The sequence below is a fragment of the Humulus lupulus genome, chromosome 9 (assembly GCF_963169125.1).
Source record: "Humulus lupulus chromosome 9, drHumLupu1.1, whole genome shotgun sequence".
NCBI lineage: Eukaryota > Viridiplantae > Streptophyta > Magnoliopsida > Rosales > Cannabaceae > Humulus > Humulus lupulus.
The window spans coordinates 29,256,432-29,280,634 of record NC_084801.1 but is presented as its reverse complement, the minus strand read 5'-3'; positions in this window follow the sequence as shown (position 1 = coordinate 29,280,634).

The following is a 24,203-nucleotide window of genomic DNA, read 5'->3' as shown; positions in this document are numbered from 1 at the left end:
TTGTAGTAGGGGAGAATTGTAGAGTCCCAGAATTTACTTAGCTAGTTAGATAGTAGTAGTAGTAGTAATAGCTAGTATTAGTTATAGTATGTTCATTACTGTGGATTTTGGTTCAAGCCGGGACTTAGTTGGAAACTCATAGCAATAGTTATGAATTTTATAAGTTTAACCTATAGTTTAAGAATATTAATTATAACATAAGGTTTGATTAATATTGCTTGTTATTAATATGACAATATTATAACCTAAAGTTTAGATAGAGCTAATAAGAATATGACACTTGTCATGAGCATGGTTATTCCTAAGGTTTAAATTGAGCCAATAGGATTATGACATTTGTTATATGCATGATTATTAAGGAATTATTATTTTAATGATAAAATAAAGGAAATATAAGACTTAGTCTTCACTAGAATGTGTTAGGAGCATGACATTTATCACAATTTTATTTATTTGTGGATTATGTTGTGATTTAGATAATTAAATAGATTTTTCGTAACTTTATGGTACTGTAACTTCCAACTTATTTTTTAGCCAGTTATGTTATGAATTTCAAAAAATATTATTTCTAGAAAGTTGTAGATAATTGAATTATCTTTCTAACGGTATAAAGCAAGTCTAAATCGGAGTCCTATAGCTTCAGATATGTGGATTTTACTGCAGGGGAGTTTAGAGTTACGAGATTTAGGGAGTTAGAAGTTAGGATTCTATTTGTGTTTATTATTTTTGTTTTAAAAATCAAGCTTTGAATCCTTAAATCTCTCTGAATAGTTTGACCAAGTCCTAAGCCTTTGGCTGAAGGATATTCAAATATTTTCAATTAAATTCATTATTTTTATTCAAAGCCAAAAAGAAGATTTTTATTCCTAGAACTCTATAAATAGGACCTAGCACCAAGCCTTTTCATTCATTCTTCAAGCATTAATCAAAGCCTTCCAGGTGCTAGTGAGACTATAGAGTGATAAACACTTAGGGTTGGGGTTATAAGCTTAATCATTATAAGCTTAATAAACACTTGGGAAGTAAGGTTATAGTGTATTTAGGTTTCGAGAGGTATAGTTCGGTCATAGAAGCATTCAAGGTATTCCTTATTCTAGTTCCTTTTTGTATTGTTCTTATAGTTTTTCTACTCAAATCCTAACTCGTATTCTCTATTCTTGGTTAGGCATCTAAGATCTTGAACGTAAGATTCTTATTGGAGTGTTCCAAAATCCCGACTTTGTTCTCATCATCCCGGTATATTGGTAAGGAAAATAGGATAGTTTTATATGCTTATATGTTATGTTGATATGTTATGATAAGTTATGCTATAGTATGTTATGTTATGTTTTCTTATGTTTCATGGTTATGATTTACCCTACCTCAGATATTAAACAGGGGACGTAGATGGGTTATCATAAACCTACCATGTGATCTAACCTACCTCAGATATTAGAAAGGGGACGTAGATGGTTTATCACATATTTTAATGGCCATTAATAGTATAGTCTTATATGATGTACGTCTTTATAGATATATGTTATATGTTTATAGCTTATAGTTATGTGTATGATTATGTTTCATGCTTGTAGTAGATTTTCCTTGTTGGGCATTAGGCTCATTCCTTTATGTTTTATATGTGCAGGAAAATAGTTATGGCGACGAAAAGATTCTTGGCAGCTTGGGGATGTGTATTGAGGCAGGATGGAATCGATGGACTGAGCGTTCAATTAGAGGATGAAGTTTTTTTTTAGTCTTTTAGTTATGATTTCTATGTATTATTTTTCCGCACTTAATTTTGTAACCAATTTATTTAAGTTATGTTTTGTTTTATTTTCAAAACAATGGGATCCCATATCCTAAATGAATTTTTATGTATTTAACCTTTACTTTACAGTTTTTTTAATAAAGTTATGGTTATTTCATATGTACGTTTTCTTAAGATTAGTATAGTAGTTATTAATGGTCCAAGGTCTAGAATAGTTGGGTCGTTACAATTTTAGTGAAACATTATTGTCTTTTAAGTTGCTCATGATATATACTTGGAAGTAGTCTTTTTATAAACTATGTTATATTCTTTCTTTGTTTCATCAACCATTAAACCATCATGTGTATGACAGGTGTTCGTGATGATGCAAAGTTGTCTATTCCAGATATATTTTAATTACCAAAAGTTCTCATGTTTAAGCTTAACTAAACTAGAAAACATAGGTACTTGAAAACACTTGCTTATTAAATGAGTAGGACTTTCAAGTAGTTAATAGATCATATATATTTACATAGTCACAACAGTAACTTCTCAAGGGGTTCATGCTATCTGTTTGTTAGTGTGACCCTTTTCTATTAGTATACATTATAAATTCAATCTATTGTACTCACTTCGTTTGGACCTACTTATAGGCTTTATAGATCATCATAATACACCAACTAGTGGATATCATTTGATATTGAACCACAAGGCCAGCATCTTGGTACAGGTGGTCAGGTAGCATCTCAACTTTCATATGGCCAAGTACTTTCAGATTTGGGTTATAATTAATTGAATAAATTACACTTTTTAATTGTAATTTTATTCCACCATACCATCATATTCTCAAGTTTCTTTGGGTTGACATTTTTTTAGCATGCCTATTTCCAATTTCCCACAATCTATCGCCAAATGAATCTCAAAAGTAATCTAAAATATATGCAAACCCATAGTGCACCCATCCAAATTTCAAACAATGCAAAGCCTCTTCACATTAATACTTTTATGTGTTGCAAAATGATTTAATTAAATATCTAAAGTGGTTTAAATATAATTTTATATTAGGTTAATTTCTTATCGTGACTGCTGCAAGGCATAGGCCAAAGCACAATTTTAGATGATAGTTGAAACCAAATGAGATGATTGCAAGTTTCCCTAAGCAAAACAATCCTGCATTTTTTTCTTCTATTAATTTAATGTTTTGGTTTCAGGATGGTTCTGTTCATATATATGATCTAAAAATTGGGCAATGGGTATCAAGCTTTCAAGCTGCATAAGGTATACTCTGGTCAACTAGAATGTTGAAAAATCCGTATTAGAGATGACTTGCGCTTTCATTTATAACTTATTTTTGTATGTGTGACACCTCAGATACTGTCAATGGCTTCTCCTTTCATCCATTTATGCCAATGGCTGCCTCTTCATCAGGGCAGTGTAGGTTTGTTGTTCCTGGTGATGGCGAGGAGGATTTGCATTTGGGTGGTAAAATTTTTCTTCTTACCAGTTTTTTTCCCTCTAGTCTTGGCAGTTTTGTTCATGATATGATACTTGTGTCTTCTATCTTGGAGGAGAGCAAGTTCATACTTTTTCCTGGTCATGTTCTATTAATTCAGTAATTTTCTTGATTCTGAATGCATCAGTATATATGTGAACATGTTGAGTTTTGACACTTGAATTCAAGTATTCAACTTTTCTAATGTGCAAGTAAATACGTGTATATATTTTTACTTACCTTTAGATGCTCATAAAAGGAAAATGTAGCTTGTATGATATAGTGTTGTTTTGCTGTGTTTGGAATTTTACATGTTGTATCAATCTAAAACAAATGATAACGTTGTGATGGTGAGACATGTGGATTAAATAGATGCCAATATCTTAAATCTACCAGAATTAAAAAAGTATTATAGCTTTATATTCTTCAGATTCCTGCAGGTATTATAGCTTTGTTTATTTTTCATTGATGGTTCTATTAAAGTTGACATTTTTCTTTTCCTTCGTAGTTTTTTTATTGGATTTATTGCTTTAAATTTTCCAGGAATCACTTTGCAGTCAGTTTTGGGACAGAGAAAGTTTTGTTGATGGTCCTATTCGGTGACTTCTTTGTAACCTAGAAGGTGAATTTCCCTTCAGGACTGTGGAACTTATTCGCCTCTTATCATCCCTATCTAAAGGAACTTGGCAAGCAGAATGTGTGTAAGTTTCTTTATTTCTTTGCATTGGGTTGAGGATTCTACAGTAATTTATGTACGTTTGTAAACACTAAACTGTACTATATTCAGCGTAATTGACTGCGAATATGTATCACTGTTTTGTAATTACTTGTTAGTGCCCAAATAACTTAAGGTCTAGAGTTTAGTACCTGTTTGAGCTCCATATTCTATTACACCTCTCCTTTAAATGAGATATGAGATTCGATGGATCTACCCTAGAAATAATAGTATCATTCTAAATGCTTTTGTAACTCAAATCTCCCAAACTTTTAATATGTTGTCTCAGTAATTAAGCACCTGAACCAGAGATGTCTTTAGAGTGAAATTGAGGCCCCTTTAACCTGAAAATGTTAATGTTGTTTACTGTAATATGTATCTATTCACTGTGTGAAAATAGTATTTTGAATTTTGAAGTATGTTCACCTGGTATTGCTTGGTATTGCTTGCTTAAGTCTTATATTGTATATAGTTTTATTATTTGATTCATATTATTTAATTTTTTTAAGCATATACCTTACCTTTTATCTGCTATTGCAGGAGAAAAATGTCTCTTTCTCCATAAATTGGAGGAGAAAAGGTACTTAATTTTGAAGGCTTTGTGTTGGGCAGCTGTAGAATATTTTGTGCTGAAAGTAGTAACTTTTCAATATGTTGAATATTTAAGACTACTTGAATACTTAAAGAACATTTTGTTGTTGATGACAGTGTTGAATGTTTTAAACTAATTTATGGATTGTTAATACAATGTTGAATGTTTTTACTTTTTGTTATTTGAAAATCAAGTTCATTTGATGATGCTAGTATATATTAGAAAGCTAATTTTAATTATATATAAAAATATTAAAATATAATAGAATAAATTAGTATTATATAAATGAATATATAATGAGAATTTAAACTTATCTAAATATTAAAATAATAAGAAAATTGTGTTATAATATCTATTACAATAACACTTTTTATGTAAAGAATTTTGTTATGCAAACTTCATTATATAACACAAATAATGTTATACTAAAGTGTAGTATAACACAAATTTATAAGTATTGAAATGTGTTATATAATCGACTATAAATAATATAATTAAACACTTATCTAATTATTAAAATAAAACATAAAGTGTGTTATCGTTGACAGTATAATAACACATCTGTATAGCAATGATAAAGTGTTATGTAAAGTACCCTGACCTACGATAACATAGTCGGTCTTAACACATCAAAAGTGTTATGGTATGTTTTGATAACACGCAAATTCATAAATATTGAAGTGTGTTATATAATCGACTATAAATAATATAATTAAACACTTATCTATTTATTAAAATAACACAGAAAGTGTGTTATCATTGACAGTATAATAACACGTCTGTATAACAATGATAAAGTGTTATGTAAAGTACCCTAACCTACGATAACATTGTCGGTCTTAACACATCAAAAAGTTTTATAGTATGTTTTGATAACACATTTTTGGTGTTATTAAAAGCATTTTTTCTTGTAGTGCTGGGCGTGTCCGAGGAGTGGTCCGAGAGGTTGGCATGTCCGAGGAGCTGGGAGCATGCCCGAGGAGTGGTGTCAAAGGAGCAGGGACATGCGTCTGGGCAGCAGGAAACAAAACACCCAAGGGCTAGCAGCTAAGAAATTATTTGGGTCCCGAGGACCAAGTAGGGGTCTAATCGGCTAGGAATGGCCAAGGCCATGGGTTTGATGTGCTAAAGGGTAAGAAGCATAGCATGATGCATAAACATATTTTCTTAATCTTGGACTATGAAAACGAGATCAAAAAGTGGAATTTCAAGGGTTCAACAAGTCTCAAGAAAATATCAAATGCTCATCTTAAACCCATGAACCCAAAACTACAATGTGGAATGGGAAATCATTTTTTCTTCAAAATTTCATGAAATTGAAGGAAAAATTGACTAAACCCAAAGCCTAAACTACACTATATCAACCACAAAGTCTCTATCCTACAAAGATTTATCACAAAACAATTCCAAGAATGCATTCCAAAAGGAGGGTTTCGACATATACAAGTTCTAACAAGTTTTTATTTAGAATTTTAAAGCTTAAAATGCGTGAAAGTAAAGATCAAGAAGAGAGAACTTACTCAAATGGGTGGAAAATATTTGGATATTTTGTGAATTTCCTTTGAAATTTCTTGGAGAGACACGAAGCTTTGATGAGGAGTTGGCCACCGCAAGGAGGAGTCTTTCTTGTGATGTTCTTTTTGGCTTGAGAGGGATAGGCATGCATGGGCCTATTTAAATGAAAAGGAGGAACTTTTCAATTACCCTAAAACCCTTAGTATTCTCTTTCCCATGATTGGAACTAATAACTGCCGTTTTCATGGACAGAAAAGTTCAATCGTGGGTTTACTTCAAAAGGCGGGAGAGTATAGAAAGTCATTTTTTGGAAGTGTGGGACGCATGGAATATTAAAGTTACTGATGAGTCACCACGTGGAGGCAACTACTAGGATATTCTCTTAATTTCTGATTGGTTATTTAATTTTTGGAGATTTAACTGGTCAGACTTTTATTGTTAGTGAAAGTTATTGATCGGGTGGAAGCTTTTGGACGACGTGAATAACTATCAGCTAGAGAAAAAGTTTATCATATGAGAAAATCATATAATAAACTTGGGGGGCAAATGTTATCCCCAAAATTTTGTTCGATGACTCAGCAATCGGATGGGACAAGTGGCAATGCATGGTCAGTAAATGACACATTAATAGTAAATAAATGTGTTGACTAAAGAAGTGAAAAGGTTGGGAGTTGCCCTGCGGAGTTGTGATATTACTGGTCAGATGTGACATTCCCGATCGGTGGGTGCCATGCCCAACCAGAGATGTGAGATGCCCGACCGGTGGTGTGCCATGCCTGACCAGAGATGTGACATTCTCGACCGGTGGTGTGCCATGCTCGACCAGAGATGTGACATTTTCGACCAATGATGTGCAATGCCCAAGCAGTGGTGTGCTTTGGCTGATAGTGCCATGCCCGACCAACCACTTCGGGGTATGGATTTGGTCGACCGACGGATCAAAATCTCAGTAACAACTTCAACCCAAATTGCTCGCAACTACTGCGCAAATCTCTCAGATATCCCGAAGTAATAGCTATATTGTTGTAATTTGAATTTTTTTATTATTTATTAATTAAGGTTGGTTGGAACAACCAAGGACCTCGTCACACAAGAAATTTCTCATGTACGATCATGAGCCTATAAATAAGGAGCTCATGGCATCATTTTGGGGGATCTTATGTTTTTTGAGACTGAAAGAACTCTCTAGTTTTGAGACTTTGGGACTGTTACTTGGTGCATTCTTGGGGCATTTTCTGAGAGAGCTTAGAGAGAGAAATCTTGTATTCTCTAGAGAGAGAAACTCTGTATTTTTCTACTTACACTTAAGAAACTCAGTTGGCTCGAGTTCATCTGATCTTAGAGTGTAGGATACATATATCACAACTCCAAGTGGATTAGGCTATTACCAACAAATTGGGGTTGTACCACTATAAAATTACTTGTGTTATTTATTTTCTATTCAAGGTTTATTGTCGTTTTTGCATCTACTCGCAGTTGGCCAAAATCGTGGTCAACAACATACATTAATCATAAACAAGAAAAGAATAAAGAACATACCTCTTGATGCCTATCAAGTGTCCTTGCTATCTTTTCGTAAAATAAACGATCTTCCTATCCAAGCTGCTCTCAGGTACTCACACCAAAATCTTCCACAACGTTCTCTACACCTCAAGAAATGTGTGGGCACTTAGAGAATAAAGGATGGTTTATTTTTTTATTCAACTTTGTCTACTCAGCACATCAGATCAAGAGAATAGGCCAGAGATTGGTTCTGTATCTTTTCAGGGAGAGATGGAAAGTATCATTCTTTTCTTAGAGCGAATAATGGAGTATTGAGTATCTTTGTTATTTTCTTATAAGTCTAACTTATATTTAAAATCATTAAATTTAAAAAATAAATATATTTAATTAATTAATTATCTTATTAATGAAAATATCAAAACTATCTTTTTGAATTTGTCATTAATTAATTAATTAAATAAATAAAGTGAAAAAAGCATTCTCTAATTTCTATCTGTGTGTGTCGTGCAGTACCCTATAAAATAGGGAAATGTGATTTTTCCACAATTATTTAATTATTTATTCAAACTACCTTATCAGATAAAATCCAACAACTTTATAGTTAATTCAAATTTGAATCTATTATCTTTTTCACTAATTATCACATATAATTAATTATTTGAATAAATATTAATCTTTTTAAATTCAAATCCAATTTGAACTTGTCAGATTATTATCTCCCACTCAAATAAATATATTTAATTATTTCTACTAACTAATCAAAACCATCTTTAATATTAAATATTAATTTCGAAAATAAATATTCATTTTATTATAATTTTAAAAATTATAATAAATTAATTATTTATATAATTTCAAAAATTATACAATAATTAATTATTAATTAATTTTGATAATTATAACTAATTTGTAATTAATTAATTAATCACCATTATCGCATAATTGCATATTTGGCCCGAAGAACAAAATTCTTCTTAAATATGTCTTTTTACCATTTTACATTTTATATCAACTCTTGTCTTGAATAGTGTTGATAGAGCTGCTGTGGGAACCTATGGACCTATAATTCCAAGCTCCAATAAATTTGTGATTATTAATTAAACTCTTTAATTAAATAATCTTAATTTATTAATCTCATGATTACTCCACTATAAATATGAGACTGCACTCTTGTAATTATAGACATTTCATTTACTGAGTACTTTATAACAGTAAAGTATCAATTGATATAATCATTACATACAAATTAACCCTCTAATAATGGTTCGTAATTAATCGAGAATAACATAACATTTTACCATATTAATTATATCTTGTTTCCTTAAGTACCATCGACTTTACTAGTGAATGTTAATTCATAACCAAATTATGAATTTGAGCTCAATAATCTTTCACTCCCAAAAGTCAACCCTTAAGAGAACCATTATTCAATCTCTTACTAGAAGGTATAGATTTCATATTTGTATACTATGTTCCCAGCCATTTACATGTAACGACCCAACTATTTATGAAACTTAGGTCATTAAACCTACTAGACATAAACACAACTTTGAAAAGAACATACATAAGAAAATTCATAACTTTATTGAAAGCTTTAAAGAAACAATGTTTGTAATACATAAATGAGTTCATTGTTTTAAAATAAAACATAACTTTAAATAAAATTGTTTACAAAGCTACATGCGGAAAAATACATAAAAACATAATTTTAAAGAGACTAAAAAAACGTTGTCCTCGAATTCACACGCAGCCCATCCACTCCATTCACCTCCATACACACACAAAGCTTCCAAGAATCCTTCCGCCTCTGCATCTATTTTCCTGCATCATACTAAAAGAAAAGGAGTGAGCCTAATGCCCAGCAAGGAAAAACTACAAACAACATAAACATACACATAAAATCATATCATAACATATGCTATAAACATATCATAACATATACTAAAAACATATCATAACATATACTATAAACATATTATAACATATACTATATAAGACTATACAAAAAATGGCCATTATGACATGTGATAAACCATCTACGTCCCATGTCTAATATTTGAGGTAGGTTAGATCACATGTAGTGTATGATAACCCATCTACGTCCCCTGTCTAATATTTGAGGTAGGGTAAATCATAACATAACATATTAAAACATAACTTATCATAACATATTAAACATAAAATAACATAAAAGCATAACATATCATACAAACATACAAGATCTAGCCTATTTTCCTTACCAAAACCGGGATATGAGAACAAATGCGGGACGTAGAACACTCCTAAAACCAGCAATAGAATAGTGAGTATTTCTAAAGGAAAAAGATGAAAAGAATAGAACTAAACCACCAAGAGAAAACTTACCGAAAAGACACCTTAAGTTCAAAGAACTTAAAAACCTAACCACAAAACCATTACAAAAGTTATAACTTGAATGAAAACTAAAGAAACTAAGGAATCAAAAGAATTAAACTTAAGAATAAGGGTACCTTTGTTGATCTTAAGGATTGGCCTAACTCCAATACCGAAATACTCTAATCCTTACTTCCCAAGTGTTTGATAAAGCTTAAGAATGATAAAGCTTTTTCTTTCCCAACCCAAGTGAATCACTCTTATGTTCTCACTAGCACCTTGGAGTATGATCACAGCTGAAGAGTAAGTGAAAAGGTTGGGTACTAGGTCCTATTTATAGAGTTCTAGGAATAAAAATCTTCTATTAAAAAATATATTCACATCCTTAAATAAACATGATTATGACAAGTGTCATATTCTTAGTGGTTCTGGAAGGTTCTAGAGTTTCTAGATCTTTCTTCTATTTTTGTAATGACCCACTAATCTAGACTATTTGGACCATTAACGAAACTATACATAAAACTTACATTTTTACAAAAATACCATAATTTTATTAAGTAACTTGCAAAATAAGAGTTATTTACAAATAAACAGAATACTAAGAAGGATTTGGGATCCCATTGTCTTTAAAAACAAAACATGATTAAAATGAAGTGAATTACATAAGAAATGCGGAAAATACATATAAAACCATATAAGATAAAATGAGACTACATCCTCGAATCGAATAACGCTCGGCCCCTTGACTCCATTCACCATCGATACACATCCTCTAAGTGTCACGAATCTTTCCGCCTCTAAAGCTTATTTCCTGCACATAAACAGAAAGGAATGAGCCTAATGCCCAGCAAGGAAAAATCTAACACATAGTCATACACATCAATTTCATAATAACGTAAAGACATATCATAACACATAATACACTTATTATAATGGCCATTATTACTTGGGGTCCCATAGACTAAACAAGCTTATGCCCATGAGATTAGTGGGGTCCTACCAGCTAAATAGGCATATGCCCACAATCTTTTTGGGGTCTTGTTAGTCAAAAAGGGCATAAGCCCAAGCCTACAAACATACACATTCATAACATATTCATGACATATCATAACATAACACATAAGATAACATAAACATAAACATATAGATTCTAGCCTATTTTCCTTACCAAAGTTACCGGGATATAATGGACTGAGTTGGGACTTTTGGAACACTCCTAAAACCATATGAGAAAGAGTGAGTCTTAAGAAGAAGAAATGAAAATGAATAGGAAGACTAAACCATTAAAAGAAAATATGCTTACCACAACTTATGTGCTTAAGAACTTGGATTCCCTAACCAAAATAAGAATGAGGTTAGGAAACTGAGTAGAAGACTAAGAGAAGGGAAACATAACATAAATCAAATGAACTAGAGTTTCGGGTTTACCTCAAAGACTTGCAAGATCAATCTAACCACAACCGAAATACTAACGAATCTCACTTCCCAAAGTGTTTGATAAGCTTATGATGTTTAAGCTTATGATTTTCCCAAACCAGGTGTTTACACTCTCACACTTACTTAGCACTAGCAGCTTCTGAACTTAGAGTAAAAGGTGAAGAAATGGCTGGGTACTAGGTCACACTTATTTATAGAGTTTGGGAATGAAAGTATCTTGATTTTACTTGAATAAAAATAATGGCTTTTTAGGTGAAAATCATTTGAATAATCGTTCAGCAGAGGCTGAAGACTCATTCAAAAGATGCTGGACTGTTGAAGGAGTTTGAATGGCTGAAAGGAAATGAATTCAAAAGAGTTTGAATTTATGCTGAAGGAGGCGATATATCGCCCCCTGTAGGCGATATATCGCCTGGGCTAGTATGCCTGAGGCGACCGTGCATCGTCTCGTGTTTTCCGTATCTACGTGCTGCGATATATCGCCCCCTATAGCTGCGATATATCGACACACGCTGAATATTTAAACACGAAATTACACATTTTTAGCTAAGTTTGAATGGAGTAAACAGCCTTGACTAAGCCTTTAACGTATTCAAAGCTGCTGATTGACCCTATATCATTCAAACTTTACCCTTATTTAATTTAATCCTCAAAAATACTTAATCCTTAATTACCATTCATAACATGTGCTTAAAATCCTATTGGTTGATGTCTAAACCTTATAATATAATAAATATAATCCTTAATATCAGTCACATTAATCAAACCTTAGGTTATACTTAATATTCTTAAACTATAGGTTAAACTTAGAAAATCTATAAGTACTACTATGAGTGTCCAAATAATTCCCGGTCTGAACCAAAAATCCACAGTAACAAAGATAATACTATACATACTATAATACTACTAAACAATTAGCTAAGTAAAGTTCTTGGACTCTACAATTTTAAAAAAAAAAATCATTTCATTCTAATAATAATACAAATTTAAATTTAAATAAAATAGAATCCTAACTTCTAACTTTCTAAATCTCGTAACTCTAAACTCACCTATAGTAAAATCAACATAACTGGAGCTGTAATTCTCCGATTTAGAACATCTTTATACCGTTAGAAAGCTAATTCAATTATCTACAACTTTCTAGAAATACTATTTTTCGAAATTCATCCCAATGTAGTTGCCTTTCTCCTACCTCATCCCAATGTAGCGGCGATCGACACATCCTTCCATAAAGTAGCTCGTAAGGTGTCATCCTGATTGTTGACTTGTAGCTATTGTTGTAGGAGAACTCTATCAGTGGCAAATACTTACTCCATGATCCTACAAAAACAAGTACACAAGCGCGCAACATGTCTTCTAAAATCTGTATGGTACGCTCGGACTGACCGTCTGTTTGAGGATGAAATGTTGTACTAAGACTTAACTTGGTGCCCATAGCTTGCTGCATGTAACGACCCACTAATCTAGACTACTTGGACCATTAACGAATCTATACATAAAACTTACATTTTTGCGGAAATACCATAATTTTATTGAAAACTTATGGAAACAAAGGTTACTTTCATAAAATAAGTAGGATATGGGTACCCATTGTCTTGAAAACAAAAAAAAATACTTAAAGTAAAAAGGGTTACATAGAAAATGCGGAAAAATACATTTAAAAACCATAAAAACATAAATAAGACTACATCCTCGAATCGAATAACGCTCGGCCCCTTGACTCCATTCACCATCGATACACATCCTCTAAGCGTCACGAATCTTTCCGCCTCTAAAGCTTATTTCCTGCACATAAACAGAAAGGAATGAGCCTAATGCCCAGCAAGGAAAATCTAACACATAGTCATAAACATAAACATAATGTCATAATAACGTAAAGACATATCATAACACATAATACACTTATTATAATGGCCATTATTACTTGGGGTCCCATAGACTAAACAAGCATATGCCCATGGGGTTAATGGGGTCCTACTAGCTAAGTAGGTCATATGCCCATAACCCATTTGGGGTCTTGTTAGTCATATGGGTCATATGCCCAAGCCTACATACACATATACATATCATAACACTTTTAATAACATAAACATATAGATAACATAAGCACATAACATATTAATTCTAGCCTATTTTCCTTACCAAAGTTACCGGGATTATGGACTGAGTTGGGACTTTTGGAACACTCCTAAAACCATAAGAAAGAGTGAGTCTAAGAAAGGAGATGAAATGAAAGAGAATAGGAAGACTAAACCATAGAAAACATACTTACCGACTTATATGCTTAAAAGCTTGGATTCCCTAACCAAAATAAGAACAAGGTTAGGGGACTGAGTAGAAGGTTTTGAGAAAGGAAATAACATAAAAATACAGAAAAGAACTAGAGTTTTGGGTTTACCTCAAAGATTGCAAGATCAATCTAACATCCACCGAAATACTATAGCACTCACTTCCCAAAGTGTTTGATAAGCTTATGATGTTTAAGCTTATAGTTTTTCCCCAAACCAAGTGTTTACACTCTCACACTCACTTAACACTAGCAGCCTCTGAACTTAGAGCAAATGGTGAATAATGGCTGGGTACTAGGTCCTATTTATAGAGTTTGGGAATGAAAATATCTTGATTTTACTTGAATAAAAATAATGGCTTTTTAGGTGAAAATCATTTGAATAATCGTTCAGCAGAGGCTGAAGACTCGTTCAGAAGATGCTGGACTGTTGAAGGAGTTTGAATGGCTGAAGGGAAAGGAATTCAAAAGAGTTTGAATCCATGCTGAAGGAGGCGATATATCGCCCCCTGTAGGCGATATATCGCCTGGGCCAGTATGCCCGAGGCGACCGTGCATCGTTTCGTGTTTTCCGTATCTACGTGCTGCGACATATCGCCCCCTATAGCTGCGATATATCGGCACACGCTGAATATTTAAACACGAAATTACACATTTTTAGCTAAGTTTGAATGGAGTAAACAGCCTTGACTAAGCCCTCAACGTACTCAAAGCTGCTGACTGACCCTATAGCATTCAAACTTTACTCCTTATTATATTTAATCCTCAAAAATCTTAATCCTTAATTACCATTCAAAACATGTGCTTAAAATCCTATTGGTTGATGTCTAAACCTTATAATATAATAATATAATCCTTAATATCAGTCACATTAATCAAACCTTAGGTTAACTTAATATTCTTAAACTATAGATTAAACTTAGAAAATCTATAAGTACTACTATGAGTGTCCAAATAATTCACGGTCTGAACCAAAAATCCACAATAACAAAGATAATGCTATAAATACTATCATACTATTATCTATCTTAGCTAAGTAAAGTTCTTGGACTCTACACTGCAAGCTTCTCCAAAATCTCGATGTAAACACCGATCCTCTATCGGACACTATTGTCTTGGGGATTCCATGCAGTCTTACTATCTCTTGAACATAAATATCTGCGTATTGCTCAATCGTGTATGAAGTCTTGACACGTAGAAAATGAGCTGACTTGGTTAATCTATCTATTACTACCCAAGCCGAGTCGTGTTGCTTATTCGTGCGAGGCAAACCCATCACGAAATCCATTGCTATGTTGTCTCATTTCCATTTTGGTATGCTGAGTGGTTGCAATAAGCCTGCAGGCTACTGATGTTCTGCTTTCACTTGCTGGCACACCAAACATTTAGACACGTACTCTGCTATATCCTTCTTCATTCCTGGCCACCAATACATTGCCTTGATGTCGTGAGTCATCTTGGTCAACCCTGGGTGAACTGAGTATGGGGTATTGTGCGCTTCTTCTAGAATTTTCACCTTAATCCCTTGATCGTTTGGCACGCATACCCGATCCTTATATCTTAATAACCCTTGACTTGATATTGAGAAATCTGTGGCCTTCCCTTCTCTAACTGCATCCATATGTGTTATTAACGTGTCATCATGCAGTTGCCCATTCCGTATATCTTCTAAAAAACTTGACTGAATGGACAACTTAGCCAGTTTACCAATGACCATTTCTATTCCAGCATTGATCAGCTCCTGCTGTAGCGGCTTTTCTATTCCAGCTAACGCTGCTAGACTTCCATAATTCTTTCTACTTAGCGCATCAGCAACTACGTTTGCCTTTCCTGGGTGGTAAAAAATTTTGCAGTCATAATCTTTCACTAGCTCTAACCACCTGCACTGCCTCATGTTGAGCTCCTTCTAAGTGAAGAAATACTTTAGGCTTTTGTGGTCCGTATAGATCTCACACCATTCTCCATAAAGATAGTGGCGCCAGATTTTTAACGCAAAGACCACTGCTGCCAACTCCATATCGTGAGTTTGATAGCGTTGCTCATACTCCTTCAATTGCCTTGAGGCGTAGGCTATCACAATGTCATTCTGCATCATCACACAACCCAACCCTTGCTTCGACACATCGTAATAGACTACAAACTTGTCATTGGGTGTCGGTACACAAAGTACTGGTGCTGAGCATAGCTTATCTTTAAGCAACAAGAAACTTTCTTCACACTTATCATTCCAGTTGAACCTCTGCTGCTTCCGAGTCAGGTTGGTGAGCAGAGTGGCTATCTTGGAAAAACCTTCTACAAACCTCCGATAATAGCCTGCTAATCCCAGAAAGCTTCTTACTTCTAACGCATTCTTTGGTCTTGGCCAATCCTTCACAACCTCTACTTTAGATGGATCTACAGCAATCCCGTCCTTGGATACTATGTGGCCGAGAAATGCTACTTGTGAAAGCCAAAATTTGCACTTCTTGAACTTGGCGTAAAGTTGATGCTCCTTTAATCGTAACAAGATTAACCTTAAATGTTTCTCGTGCTCAACTTCATTCTTTGAGTACACTAAGATATCATCAATGAATACTACAACGAATTTATCCAAGTAGTCCTTAAAGACCCTATTCATTAAATCCATGAATGCGACAGGAGCGTTGGTAAGACCGAAAGACATGACTAAAAACTCGTAATGCCCATAACGAGTTCTAAAGGCTATCTTAGAAATGTCTTCTTCTCGTACCTTGAGCTGATGATACCCGGACCGTAAGTCAATCTTTGAAAACACGGTCGCACCTCAAAGTTGATCAAACAAGTCATCAATTCGGGGTAACGGGTACTTATTCTTAATCGTCACCTTATTCAGCTCGCGGTAATCTATGCACATCCGCATACTACCATCCTTTTTCTTCATAAACAAAATCGGTGCTCCCCATGGTGAATGGCTCAATCTGATGAAACCCAAGTCTAGAAGTTCTTGTAGTTGCGTCTTTAACTCCTTGAGTTTGGTAGGTGCCATGTGATATGGTGCCTTGGAGATAGGTTCGATGCCCGGTACTAGCTCTATTGTGAAGTCAATTTCCCGCGTCGGCGGCAATCCTGGCAAGTCATCAGGAAATACCTCTGGAAATTCCCTTACAATACGTACATCTCTGACCTTTAGTGGTGTTTCCTTTACCACATCCGTAACACTAGCTAAGAATGCTTGACATCTTTTTTCTATCAACTTCTAAGCTTTAAGTGACGAAATAAGCGGTGTGCATAGACCTGAAACCTTTCCCATAAAATATAGCCTCTGGCCGTCAGGAGTCTCGAACATTACTTGCTTACGTTTGCAGTCGATGGTTGCGCCATGCCTTGCTAGCCAGTCCATTCCCAGTATCACGTTGAAGTCTTTAATCTCCAGTTTTATCAGGTCTCCTTCTAGTTCTACATCCTCTATCTTGATCGGTATGCCTCGTACTACCCGTGATGATAGGACTACTTCACCCGAAGGTAATTCTGTTACAAACCTAGTTCTAAATTTTTCACAAGGTTTGTTTAATTTCTCTATCATTCCTAAAAAGATATATGAATGAGTGGCTCCCGAATCAAATAATACATAACATTTATTATGGAAAATAGAAACCTGACCTGTAACTACTTTATTGCTAGCGTCATCTTCTCCTTGGGTGAAAGCAAAAACTCTGGCAGGAACCATCTTATCATCCTTTTTCCCCTCTGACTTGAGCTGAGGACAGTCCTTCTTCCGGTGCCCTTCCTGACCACAGTTGTAGCATCCCTTGGTGTTTGAGCGACACTCACCAGGATGTTTCTTTTGGCACTTAGCACATTGCAGGTACTCTACATAACTCGACCTATTTCCTCCATTGTTCGTCTGTGCCCTCTTATCGTTGTCGGACTGCTTGTTGTCAGAATGCCTTCTTTTCTGACAGTTATTGTTGTTGGACTGCTGGTTGTTGTTGTTGTGATTGTTGTTCCGACCATTCTGGGGTTGACCCTGTTGCTTAGGCTCAGGCTTACTAGCCTCCTTTTTTCTAACGTTTGCCTGAAGCCTTTCCACTTCTATTGTCGTTTCTATAACATCGGCATAAGTAGAATTCCCTGGGTTTGCTAGCTTAACCCCTAGCTCGATCTTTGGTCGAAGTCCTCTAACGAACTTGTTCACCCTCAGAAAATCAGTTGGAACCATCTCAGATGTAAACTTAGCTAATCGGTCGAACTGCCGAGCATACTCTGCTACTGTCAAATTGCCTTCCTTTAGACTAGCGAATTCCTCGACCCTTGAAGCAATGACAGCTGAATTGTAGTACTTTTTGTGGAACAGCTCCACAAATCTAGTCCAAGTCATAGTGGTGACATCGTGATTCTGCTGTACTAGGTCCCACCATATTCTTGCATCCTTCTTGAGTATAGACGAAACACAAGATATGCGGTCTGCGTTGCTGAGGAACATGTGCACAAGGATCGGCTCCACATTTCTGAGCCATTCTTCTGCCTCGAAGGGGTCAGTTGTCCCTTCAAAATTTGGAGCGTGCTGCTTACGAAACCGCTCATAGATAGGCTCCACATGTTGAGCTGGGTATGGCGCATAGTTCGCCATTGGTCATCCCCCATATGGACCAACTTGATGGGGTGTTGGGGCCATTTGTTGTGGCTGTAGTTGCGGCGGAGGCGGAGGCTGAGCCTGCTGTCGCTGTTGTTGCAGTAATTCCTCAACTTGTTGTCGTAGTCTGGCAACTTCCGCAGTGTTGTCAACCAGCGGCGGCTGCGATGCATTCCGGTTGGCATTTGGACGCCTTCCCCTTCTGCGAACTGGAGGGGCTTCATTCATCTCAGGGGTGACGTTGGGGACATTGCCATTGGTGCGAGCAGATCTTCAGAGCGACATCTTCAGCAGAGTTCTAATAGCTGAGAAAAACATGTTAGAACTTACCTTAATAGGCTCTAAAGCAAAAACTTAATCTAAGCAAACATAACTTGGACCTATTAATTATGACTTCTTATAAAAAGAATTATATAAGCCTTCTTTATAATTAGGGTGTGTTTCTAAACTTAGAAAAATAAGCCATCTTTATTATTTTTTAAGTGTGTATCTAATTATCCTATATGACTTAATTCTCAGGCTCGAAACTCATCGTTGTTCCAAAGTTAACCATACTGAGGGAAGGCTGGGATCAGTAAAATCGTTCCCACTACTATGGCCCCCTATCTCTCAATATAGAGAACCTGGTTCATTGATTTGTATCCACCCTCATTTAACTTGGTCATTATTTATTAAACTTATTATTTATTATGATTGCAAAAAAAAAAATCAAACTCATACATGTCATCAAAATAACAATAATATTAATTTGGAAAAACAATTTTCACTAAGTACAATCATAAAGGAAAACCAATAAATAAAATAAATAAATAAACTAATCTTTTCTAAAAATCGGGATCTTCTACATCAGATCCTCCATCTAACATGTCATCATCTATCTCTTCATAATCATCATTTTCGTGAGCCTCAAAAATTCCTCTTGGAAGATTGGTAAAAAATCTATTCTTTTGTTCTTGTGTGAATTGGAATTCCATCTTAGATGTAAACCTTATTATGAGAAAATAATATCTCATAGCTGGTGGTACTTCATCCTCAACATCCATTGTCTCCCATATTTCTTCCAAAGCAACAATTACAAAAGGAAAATCTCTAAAAAGCCTAATTACTAAAATATATTGCTCCGTAGCTCTCATCATTATTTGCTTAGTTTCTTGGAGATGAACTATTTGATTATGGAATAAAAGAAATCTCTGAGTGATTCTCTCCAATATTCCTATGGTATTTCTTAGTTCTCTAATCCTTTTTAAGGCTTTAATGGCTTGGATATCGTTATATGATAAAGCTCCATCCATATCTTAACTGAAAACATAAGACTAAAATGTTAGCTATAACACATAAACATAATAACTAAAACATAAATACTTACATTGGCGATTAGATTCGGTGCTTGAGCGTGTGTATCAAGGAGAATTTCGTGAAAAAATGAACATTTTCTCTGATACAACCTGTAACGACCCAACTATCTATGAAACTTAGGTCATTAAACCTACTAGACGTAAACACAACTTTGAAAAGAACATACATAAGAAAATTCATAACTTTATTGAAAACTTTAAAGAAATAATATTTGTAATACATAAATGAGCTCATTCTTTTAAAATAAAACATAACTTTAAATAAAATTGTTTACAAAGCTACATGCGGAAAAATACATAAAAACATAATTTTAAAGAGACTAAAAAAATGTTGTCCTCGAATCGACACGCAGCCCATCCACTCCATTCACCTCCATACACACACCAAGCTTCCAAGAATCCTTCCGCCTCTGCATCTATTTTCCTGCATCATACTAAAAGAAAAGGAGTGAGCCTAATGCCCAGCAAGGAAAAACTACAAACAACATAAACATACACACAAAATCATATCATAACATATTCTATAAACATATCATAACATATACTAAAAACATATCATAACATATGCTATAAACATATTATAACATATACTATATAAGACTATACTAATAATGGCCATTATGACATGTGATAAACCATCTACGTCCCCTGTCTAATATTTGAGGTAGGTTAGATCACATGTAGTGTATGATAACCCATCTACGTCCCCTGTCTAATATTTGAGGTAGGGTAAATCATAACATAACATATTAAAACAGAACTTATCATAACATAAAAGCATAACATATCATACAAACATACAAGATCTAGCCTATTTTCCTTACCAAAATCGGGATATGAGAACAAATGCGGAACGTAGAACACTCCTAAAACAAACAATAGAATAGTGAGTATTTCTAAAGGAAAAAGATGAAAAGAATAGAACTAAACCACCAAGAGAAAACTTACCGAAAAGACACCTTAAGTTCAAAAGAACTTAAAATCCTAACCACAAAACCATAACAAAAGTTATAACCTGAATGAAAACTAAAGAAACTAAGGAATCAAAAGAATTAAACTTAAGAATAAGGGTACCTTTGTTGATCTTAAGGATTGGCCTAACTCCAATACCGAAATACTCTAATCCTTACTTCCCAAGTGTTTGATAAAGCTTAAGAATGATAAAGCTTTTTCTTTCCCAACCCAAGTGGATCACTCTTATGTTCTCACTAGCACCTTGGAGTATGATCACAGATGAAGAGTAAGTGAAAGGGCTGGGTACTAGGTCATATTTATAGAGTTCTAAGAATAAAAATCTTCTATCAAAAAATATATTTACATCCGTAAATAAACATGATTATGACAAGTGTCATATTCTTAGTGGTTCTGGAAGGTTCTAGAATTTCTAGATTTTTCTTCTATTTTAAAAAATATATATTTAATTTCATTCTAATTATAATCCAATTTTAAATTTAAGTAAAATAGAATCCTAACTTCTAACTTTCTAAATCTCGTAACTCTAAACTCACCTATAGCAAAATCAACATAACTGGAGCTGTAGAACTCTGATTTAGACAATCTTTATACCGTTAGAAAGATAATTCAATTATCTACAACTTTATAGAAATACTATTTTTCGAAATTCATAACATAAATGAGTCAAAAATAGGTCGAAATTTACAGTACCTTAAAGTTACGGAAAATCTATTTAATTATCTAATTAACAATCTAATCCACAAATAAACAAGATTGTGACAAATGTCATGCTCCTAATGGTCTTGGAAGATTCTAGAGCTTTCTTGAACTTTCTTTTATTTAAACTATAATTAAATCCTTAAATGAACATGCACACGACAAGTGTCATGATCTTATTAATTCTATCTAAACCTTATAGTATAATAAATAACATCTTTATAATCAGCTATATTAATCAAACCTTATGTTATAATTAATATTCTTAAACTATAGGTTAAACTTATAAAATCTATAAGTGTTGCTACGAGTGTTCAACTAAGTCTCGGTCTTAACCAAAATCCACAAAATTTAAAATACTACAACTACTACTAGCTAGCTAACTAAGTAAACATTCTGGGACTTTACATTACATTAATGAGTTCACAAAACAAAAGTTTCTAGTCTAATCATTCTGAAAAATCCTAACGAGTGAATCAAATAACTCATATAACATAAATAGGAGTTCATAGTAACTTTAGGATTAAGATCTATTTGTATATCATCATTAGTTTATATGTTTAACTAATACTACGAAACGGTATTTAACTAAGTATTAATAAACATATCTGGCTCAGTTCTATATATTCTCTAGTATATAAAGCACCTCGAGTAAAGTGTCCTACTACAATAGTAATCAGGATCTAGATCACATGTATTCATAATACTAGTGGACCGTACTTGCAGTAATTAATCTAAAGATTCCATAACTTTATTTTAATGTGAACTATTCAAGTTCATTTATCTCAATCATAATCCTCTCGTACCAATACGTGGTTAAGATCACATATACTATCACAGAATATATGCATACTAAATTTAATTTATTTATTTATTTCTTAAAAACAATGTCTACTACATATGCTTTTAGGGAACAATTCCCAACCATCTCCCACTTGCCCTAAAGAAAATGAGGCATCTCTCTCATTCCCATGTTTCTTACATGCTCCTTAAAAGATTTCATAGATAAAGTCTTTGTGAAAGGATCTACGGGATTATGCTCTGAATCTATCTTTATAACTGCAACATCTCCTCGATGAACTATCTCTTTGATCAAGTGATACTTCCTCTCGATGTGCTTTCCCCTCTTGTGACTCTGTGGTTCCTTTGACTTAGCTACTGCCCCAATGTTGTCATAGTATAGGACTAGTGGCTTATCCACATCTGGAACTACTTCCAGATCGGAATAGAACTTCTTGAGCCACACAGCCTCCTTAGCTGCTTCACAAGTTTCTATATATTCGGCTTCCATGGTGGAGTCTTCAATGCTAGTTTGTTTAATACTTTGCCAGACTACTGTTCCACCAAGAGTGAACACTGGTCCAGAAGTCAATTTCCAACTATCTCTGTTTGATTGAAAATCAGAATCAGTGTAACCAGTGGGGTTCAGGTCTCTACCTGAATATACAAGCATATAATCTCTAGTATTTGTAAGATACTTGAGAATATTCTTCACTGCAATCCAATGACTCAATCTAGGATTAGATTGATAACGGGTGACTATCCCTACTGCATACCAAATGTCATGTCTTGTACATAGCATAGCGTACATAAGACTGCCTACCGCTGAGGCATAGGGATACTGCCTCATATCTTCCTCTTCCTGAGGTGTTTTAGGACACTGCTCCTTGGAAAGGACTACTCCAGAATGGGTTGGCACATCACCCTTTTTGGAGTTTTGCATATTAAAGTGTTCTAGCATATCACCCTTGTTCTGTCTATCTCTAAAAATTTGAATGCCCATAACATATTTGGCTTCTTCCAAATCTTTCATTTGGAATTGTTCAGCTAACCAGTTCATTACCTTTGATAATGATGTTATGTCATTGCCAATCAGTAATATATCATCAACGTAAAGAACGATGAATACTACTACACCATCTTTGATTTTCTTATAAACACATGGTTCGTCAACATTTTGTTCAAAACCAAACGTTTTAATTGTGTCATCAAATCGAAGATTCCAAGATCTAGAAGCTTGTTTGAGTCCATAGATGGACCTAAGAAGCTTGCAAACTTTTTGCTCCTGACCTTTTACTTCGAACCCTTCTGGTTGAGACATGTAAATGGTTTCGTCAAGGTAGCCATTCAGAAAAGCTGTTTTGACATCCATTTGCCAAATCTCATAATCCATGCACGCAGCAATGGATAAGAGTATACGAATGGATTTTAGCATGGCAATAGGAGAAAAAGTTTCTTAATAATCAACCCCTTCTTTCTATGTGTAGCCTTTGGCTACAAGCCTTGCTTTGAAAGTCTCTACTTTCCCATTCGTTCCTCTTTTCTTCTTGAATATCCACCTACAACCAATGGGCTTGATATTCTCAGATGGATCTTCAAGAATCCAGAAAAAATTGGAATACATCGATTCCATTTCTTGGTTCATGGCATCTTGCCATTTGTCCTTGTCAGAATCATTCATTGCATCATTAAATGTTAATGGATCGTCTTTGTTTGTGTCAGACACAAGCATTTGAACTTCGTGTTCATAGCATATGGGTTGCTTACTAACCCTCCAACTACGATGAGGCTCTCTACTATTCTGACTAGAACTAGCAGTTTCCTCTTGTCGTTTTTCATTGGTTGTTGCTGGTGACTTTGCAACTTCATTCGAGACCATCTCCTATAGCACAACCTTACTGCGAGGTTTGTTGTTATTAACATAGTCATGTTCAAGAAAAGTTGCATTTTTCGATACAAATTTTTTATTTTCTTTGGGACTATAGAAAATTCAACCTCTAGTCTCTTTGGAATAGCCCACAAACATGCATACTTCAGAGCGTGATTCCAACTTCCCGGTCTTTCCTTTTAGCACATGTGCAGGACACCGCCAAATGTAGTGGTGTCTTCTGGATAGACTTAGATGGAACAACATTCAATATGTATAGAGCACGTTGAATTGCATAGCCCCAGAATGACAGTGGTAAT